Source organism: Nerophis ophidion, linkage group LG20 (assembly GCF_033978795.1).
Source record: "Nerophis ophidion isolate RoL-2023_Sa linkage group LG20, RoL_Noph_v1.0, whole genome shotgun sequence".
Lineage (NCBI taxonomy): Eukaryota > Metazoa > Chordata > Actinopteri > Syngnathiformes > Syngnathidae > Nerophis > Nerophis ophidion.
Window position 1 is genome coordinate 25,919,328 of NC_084630.1, and position 8,196 is coordinate 25,927,523.

Below are 8,196 nucleotides of genomic sequence, written 5' to 3' on the forward strand. Positions count from 1 at the left end.
TTTTTGCACCTGTACTGTGCATTAATAATATTTAATTTGTGTATTTACAGATTTTTTCAGTCATATTGCAACGCAATTCGATTATATGACTTTGTTTTTGTGAATTGTTCAATTGTACATTGCATTTATGCAAATAACATATTCATTAAAAAACATTAACATGTTGACATTTATTGAGTGTCTTATTAGTGTTTCAGTTATGTAAGAAATACATTATGTCATTTCAATTTTAGGGCTAAATACCAGACTCCGATATTTTCTGAGTTTGTTTTACATTTTTCAATTTGACACCCTTATAAAGCATTAGAACTTTTAAATGACTTTATAATGAGCTTTAATGGCCGATGGCTGACAGGTCCCTTGGGACAATTCTTTCTTTCTGGACATTCTGTGCCTCAAAACAAGCAACTTCTCATGTTTTGGAACACCAAGCTAACCTAAAGAATGATATACTCCGTTGTTCGCACAATGATTTCCAGCTATGCAACATAATTACAACATAACCGATTTACTTCATAAAATGACTATGATTAGCAGCTCTGCAAAAAAAAAAAAAATGATAGACAGTTGCTGAGAATAGGCCTATATGCTAAAATGGACATTATTGTTTAGAATCATCGCATTTAATTATTTAAAAATCCTCTGAATAATCAGATTTGTATGAAATGGTGTTTTCCTTTGATACAAAAAAATATATTTGCAGGTGATCCCAAACCTCCAAGTAAGAATCACCATGCATCAATCAGGGAAGCAGGAGCCGAAACTAACTTGGCTCAATAGTAGGGTTATCAAACTTATCACATTCATGCATATGAATACAATTCCTAGTTTAATCAAATCCGAAAACGTCTCCGGCAACACATTTCATGCAGTTTGTCCCGGTAGTCTTACTGTCTTGCAAGTGCAAATGTGCAGTTGTCTACTAGTGACAGGCTGCAGAACAAAGCAAGTCATTATGGAAGACCCCAAAGCAGCATGTTGGTCCTTTTAAAGTGGACATTCGAGTACAAAAAAACCCCACGATTGACCAGAAAACCGATAAAAACATTTTTTTTTTTAAGTATATACTGTATATATATATACTGTATATACTGTATATATATATATATATATATATATATATAGACAGACAACATTCACACCCACATTCACACACTAGGGCCAATTTAGTGTTGCCAATCAACCTATCCCCAGGTGCATGTCTTTGGAAGTGGGAGGAAGCCGGAGTACCCGGAGGGAACCCACGCATTCACGGGGAGGACATGCAAACTCCACACAGAAAGATCCCGAGCCCGGGATTGAACCCCAGACACACTAACCCCTCTTCCACCGTGAAGCCCCAGTTGCATCTATAATTTTTTTTATTTTGCTTTCAGAATAAGAGTTTGTGTTTGTAATTGTGTTATTTAGTTCAGACTGCACGTCTTCCGCAGTCTTTTTTGTTTTATGCGGACGCTCGGGAAAGCTTAACGCCCACCCGTGGACTGAGAGGGTGATGCCGCGGACCAAGTCAGACCTGCCTCATTGTGACTTGAACACAAACTGATGGCGGAAAGTGACAGTGAGCACGCTTAATTATATTTGTGATATTATTAATCTCAGTAAAGGACAATGATTGATTAAAAAATAATAATACTAATACAAAAACCACGCAAAGTAATTACACCCGCTGTGCAAAGCCCAAATATCAGTCTGTCATAATGACTCATAAAAATGCAGGCGTTCACGCTCCCAAACGTGCCGGCGCGGACCTCGGCGGAAAGCAGTTTGCTAGTATGGATCTTCCAATTTCATATGCAGTGATTATTACAGCGGGGAATGTTGGGAATACTTTTGATTGGAGCATGCAGAGTAAATGAATCGTCCTGCAAGCACACAATTCTCTGGGTGAGAATGAATTAGACTGATTGAACACTTCAATAAGTGGGAGTGCAAGTCCCTCAACACACACATACACTCACACACACACACACACACACACACACACACACATAGTAGCCCTGAGTGAATGCTACATCCACATTTCACACATGTGCACGGTGTCATACACACAAACACAATCAATTTACACATCAGGTCTGGTATTGATCACACTATTTACTGCTCCGGTCCCCTGTCTTGGCCTTTCAATTATGAGAAAAGGAGAGCTGAAATATTGATACACTGTACACCGACAACAAATAAGCTACTTACACGGGCTTTGATTCGTCTCGATTATTTCAATGCGGATAGCCCACTGGAATGCATTTAAAGGAAAACGATGGTGGATGTAACACAGACTAAGTGGAACACATAAAATGTGTAATTTAATTCCAATTTATGTCAAAAGATGTGTGATGTTACATCTATGCAGTGGTGTGCCGTCAGGGCCAGCAAGGCCTTCTCTGCTGGCCTAACATAACCAGAAATCATGACCATGACTAAAAGAGGCGATTCCTGGAGGAATTGCGTATATGCTGAAGTTGAAGTGAAATGCTGACAGAATGTAGTTTTCTATGTAAGAATAGTTTGAATGCTGGAATGCTTTGAATAATGAAGAGCTGACGCTGAACCAAAATGATAATGGAACGTGGGATGAATATAGAAATGGTTTACATGTTGGAATGGTTTGAATGTTGAAGAGTTTGAATTTCCAGGAAAACCAGAATTTGGTTTGGTCCTTGGAAAGTGCTAGTGCGAGTGGCATAGCGAAAAAGGCAAGACTTCCGTAGTATTAGCAGATCACCTTGGGCGATGCGATTTAAAGGTGTTGTGCATAGATTGGTCTCCCTAAGCTTTGGAATAAAAGGTCAGAATAGCTACTCTGTCTGGGATTCATTTAAAACCAGCTTATGTGTCATCGAAACATCTTGGGGGTGACCAGTAGCTTAAATTTCCAAAAAGAGGAAGATCTGGTCAAAACGCAACAATAGACAGTTGCAATAGCCAATCATATCACAAGTTGTTGACAGTAGCCTATCTAGGTAGCCTGACGTTAACGAGACTGTGATTGGATACTCCCTTGTTATTCCAAATTTAGTAGGAAACAGCATTTATTGTGCCATATATAGACCACGAAAGCAGAGAAGGAGAACAAAACATTGATTAGGTGGCAGATATATATTTACAAGCCATTTTCAAAAAGGTTATCTAAACAGAAGCTACATCTTGTGAGACGATGTCGGCCAACCCCGGAATTTATCTCAGCTGTTCTGGTGATGAAGCGAGTAAGTTTCTCGTCATTTCCACTCGAATAACCCGATGTTGAGAAATACCACTGGCTTATACGGCGTTGAATAGATACTATACATTGTGAGTTCAAATATTAAATTGTTTCACTTTTAATATTTTTTTGGCTATTTTAATTTTGACATTAACACATAAGATATGTTTTATTTGCTAATGCGTTTTAATTGATTTTTCAATGCGCCAGAAAATATTCCCTTTTGTACACTGTTGAGGTGTTTCAATGGCAGGTGGGCGTAATTGTGTTCCTGTATTGTATTTCTCCAGCAATGGTCATGTGGAGACATAAATGATGGTATTTTGAGAGGTAATTATTGAAGTCGGACATCACTGAAGGCCTAGATGGGAAACGCACCGCCCGCCACTGCTCTTATGTACACTTGAAAAATAAATGACACACAATTTTTTTAGACCAATCCTATATTTAACTGGATTTATGTTTTTGTAGTCATTCAAATGTTACCACACCCAGTCAATTGAAAGAGTTTGGGCTTAATATCCACACCAGATAAATACGACTCTTGTCAGGGATCAATCCTAAAATAAACATTCTCTATTTTTTTTAAAACTTCATTTAAAACCCCCTTTCATTCATTAATTACATTGAAATTTTACAAAGTGATTTTCACACAAATACGGGATAAAGTTTATACCTTTTTTGCACATTTACGTTTGTTTCTCAATACTGGACACGTGTTGGTAACCTTAGATTTATATAACATTCTTCATGGTAAATGCATTCCTTCATTGAAAATAAATCAGCTCGACAAATGTGCTTGAAGCAAATAACACATTGAAAATCATTACAACAAGGACATTTATCTTAGCAATTTTTTCATCGTAGCAAATACATCACGTCATACTTTCCATCATAATTTTAAGGCTAATAGATAGTAATAATATGATACCATAATAGATAATAATATTAATAATAATAAATGGTGAATAGATTTTCCTAGTTTCTTTTATAATAATTAATTGAAGAAATACACTAAGAACTAGTGTTTTCCCGATACCAATACCAATACCGGTACCAAAATGTATTCTGATACTTTTCGGTACTTTTTTAGACTTCTCTAAATAAAGACGACCACAAAAAATTGCACTTTTGGATTTACTTTTACAAAAAATCTTATGGTTGGACAGACATACGTTTGTTATTGCAAGTTTGTCCTTAAATAAAATAGTGAACATACTAGAAAACATGTCTTTTAGTAGTAAGTAAGCAAACACAGACTCCTAATTTAGCTGCTGACATACCCAATAACATAATGTGTCATTTGTCATTCTATTATTTTGTCAACTTTAATAAGGACAAGTGGTAGAACATGGATTAATAATCTGCATTTATTCTCTTTTAACATGTTCTATCTACACTTCTGTTAAAATGTAATAATCATTTATTCTTCTGTTGTTTAGATACCTTACATTAGTTTTGATGACACCACAAATTTGGTTATCAATCCGATACCAAATAGTTACAGGATAATACATTGGTCATATTCAAAGTCCTCATGTGACCAGGGACGTATTTACTGACTTTATAAACATAATGTAAATTTTTTTCAAACTAAAAAAGATTTTGTGATGCTGAAAAATATCGATGTAAAAGTACCGACTAGATCGGTACTTTTTAAGAGGCGGTATAGTACCGAATATGATTTATTAGTATTGTGGTGCTATACCAATACCGTTATACCGCACAACCCTAGTAAAAACAGTGAAATTGTAATAATAGATGCCCCATTAAAGCATTGGAATCATTCAATTGTTTTTGTAAATGAGCTGGCTTACCTGAGACCCTGCCAATTTGGGTAAGCTATATCCTGTCATAGTCACATGACTGTCACATGACAACCACGCCGAAAAGTTTCCAATAAGTCACTTTGAGATTTTATGAAATCCAGTGGCAGGCCGAGCGTTTCCCACCTAGGCCTTCGGTGATGTCCTACTTAGTCCGACTTCACCTCTCAAATTATCGTAATTGATGTCTCCACATGGACACGACTGGAGATACTATACAGAAATACACTTGCACACTACTGTGCATTGAACAGTGTATAAACCGGTCTATTTTTCGGCGCATTTAACATTCAATAAACCCGCTTCAGCAATTAAAACATATCTTACGTGGTACTATCAAAATTAAAAGAATTGTATAAAACAAATGAAACATGAAATAATTAAGAAATAAAATATTTGAACTCACAGTCCGTTGATTCCTGTGAAAGTCACGGCAAAACATTTCACCGCCGGAATAGCTTCCGGTGTCGGGCCAACCTCATCTCACAAGATGTAGTTTCTCTAATGTATCCTTCTTGAAAATGTCTTCCGGATATATATCTGCCACCTAATCAACATTTTGCTCTCCTTCCTTGTGAGTACTGGCGAGTTTTCTGTGGCTTTCAATGGCTCGTATGGCTCCGGTGTCACTTCTGTTTTCGTAACTTGTGATTGGATACTCACTTGGGACTGCCAAGTGATTATCCAATCACAGCGTTAGGCCAGCTAGAAGGCCTTACTGACAGCAACTTGTGATATGGCTCCGGTGTCACTTCTGTTTTCGTAACTTGTGATTGGATACTCACTTGGGACTGCCAAGTGATTATCCAATCGCAGCGTTAGGCCAGCTAGAAGGCCTTACTGACAGCAACTTGTGATATGATTTGATAAGGCAATTTATCCATCAACTGTATGTGTCCGTTCACTTACAGTGCAAATACGCCCGCATTGTTGATTCTGAAGACCTCGGGCAGATTTGGTACAGCATGGCAAAATAAGCTAGCTGAATTAGGATTGGATAAAAACTCTCACCTAAAAACAACAGCACTGGAAGGAGCATAATATGACATGAAGAGATTATGAATACTTTTAGATATTTAGGAAGATAAAATAAAAAAATACTTTCATCTTTAATTACAAACGTATGATTATGGTTTCTGGTTATGTTAGGCCAGCAGAGAAGCCCTTGCTGGCCCTGATGAGTTCAGGTAAAAGATAAAGTTGTGTAGAACACATTTTAAGTGTTTTTACGTGATTCAGGGCAACAATTTGATGACAAAGACATAATAAGTCAAACACACAATCATCTCATTTTTACGGATTATTTTGTTGTAAATAATTAATTTAAAAATGCCATCTCAATTGATCCTGGCTTTAAAAGCAAAAGGAGATGCCCGGAATTTTCTTTGTTTTGTAAAATTCCTTGTTTCACGATTTTAAGCATAAAATAAAAATTCCTTCTTTCAAGATTCTAAGAATAAAGTTAATAAACTCATACATTAATAAAATTTGGCGTAAAATTCCTTCTTTCATAATTTTTTTTTTTTGCAGAAAATGAGCAGACAATATGTAAGCAATATACAAATAAGTGTTTTAACAATCCCAAAAGGAGTAAATGTGACCGTGAAGAGCTGGGTCCTTGTACCTTCCGTTCAAAATATTTCCAATTCTTTTAAATGCAAATCAAAAAACTAATTTTGGACCATTATTTCTATTTTCATTTATAAAGCAAAAGTTGAACAGCTATTTAATAACACTTTTTTAAAACGACAATCGAACTCCTGCTGAACAAAATATGGTTAGTCTACCTTCTGTTCATTCTATTTCCAATTCTGAAACGCAAATCAAAAAACAAAATTAGGGCCGTTTTGGGATTTTTACAACGTATGGCAGATTTTACAAAAAAAAATAAAGGGTTGATTTTCATTAAAATACTGCCATAAAATTTCATTTATTGATTTGCTGTTTTCCTTTTATAGATTTTTATTTCTTCAGATAAAGACAAAAATGGAATATATGTTCATCCAAAGTGCAAAAATGTGTGTTTATCTGTGTGATGACAAATTGAACCAGAAGCAGTGTTATAGCTTTTGTTTTTTGCGTAACGGTGACATCTTTGTTCAGCAGGAGTCCTAATGTCGTTTTTAAAAAGTGTCATTAAATAGTTTTACAACTTTTGTTTCTGAAATGAAAATAGAAAAAATGTTCCGAAATGTGTTTTTTGATGATTTGCATTCAAGAATTGGAAATTGAAAGAACGGAAAGTACGCAGACCTAAAATACTGTTTCCGGTTGAATTTGTCACCACACAGATATACACGCATGTTGGTATGAATTAGATTTTTGTGCTTATCTGGAAAAATAAAAATCCATAAACTGAAAACAGCACAAAATCCAATTTTATGGCAATATTTTGATGAAAATCAACCCTTTTTTGTGTGTTTTAAAATCCGCCATATATAACAAAAATCGAAAAATGGTCCTAATTTTGTTTTGTGATTTGCGTTTCAGGATTGGAAATAGAATCAATGGACAGTACACGGACCAAAGATGTTACCGTTATCCTAAAAATATGCAAAGGAAAAGCTAAAATACTGCTTCTGGTTCAATTTGTTACCACACAGATAAACACGCATTTCTGCATTTTGGATGAACATTTTTTTTCGATTATTGTGTTTACCTGAAAAAGACATAAAAAAATCCATAAAAGGAAAACAGCACAAAATCAAATTTTATGGTAATACTTAAATGAAAATCAATCCTTTTTTGTTTGTTTTAAAATCTGCCATAAATAATAAAAATCAAATTAATTGTAGTTTTTTGATTTGCATTTCAGAATTGGAAATAGAATGAACGGAAGGTACACGGACCCAGCTGTGTCCAAAATGTGGTTACGATCGGTGCTTCCATTTTGTCTTTTATTTTGTAAAGTATTTGTAACCCCTCCTTGTGTTCTTTTTTGTCCATACTTCATTCGGTACGGTGCAGGTCAGAGCAACGAGGCCCAGCAGACACCAACAAGAAGGCACAATTTATCGGTCCCAAAGGCCAGTGTATTTCAACCAGTGTGCTGTGGCACACCGGTGTGCCGTAAAATATTGTCTGGTGCGCCGTGGCAATAATATGCAAGTTCAGCTCTTTGGCCTAAAAAAATATTTTTTGCAACCCAATAACTATAATCCGCATGAA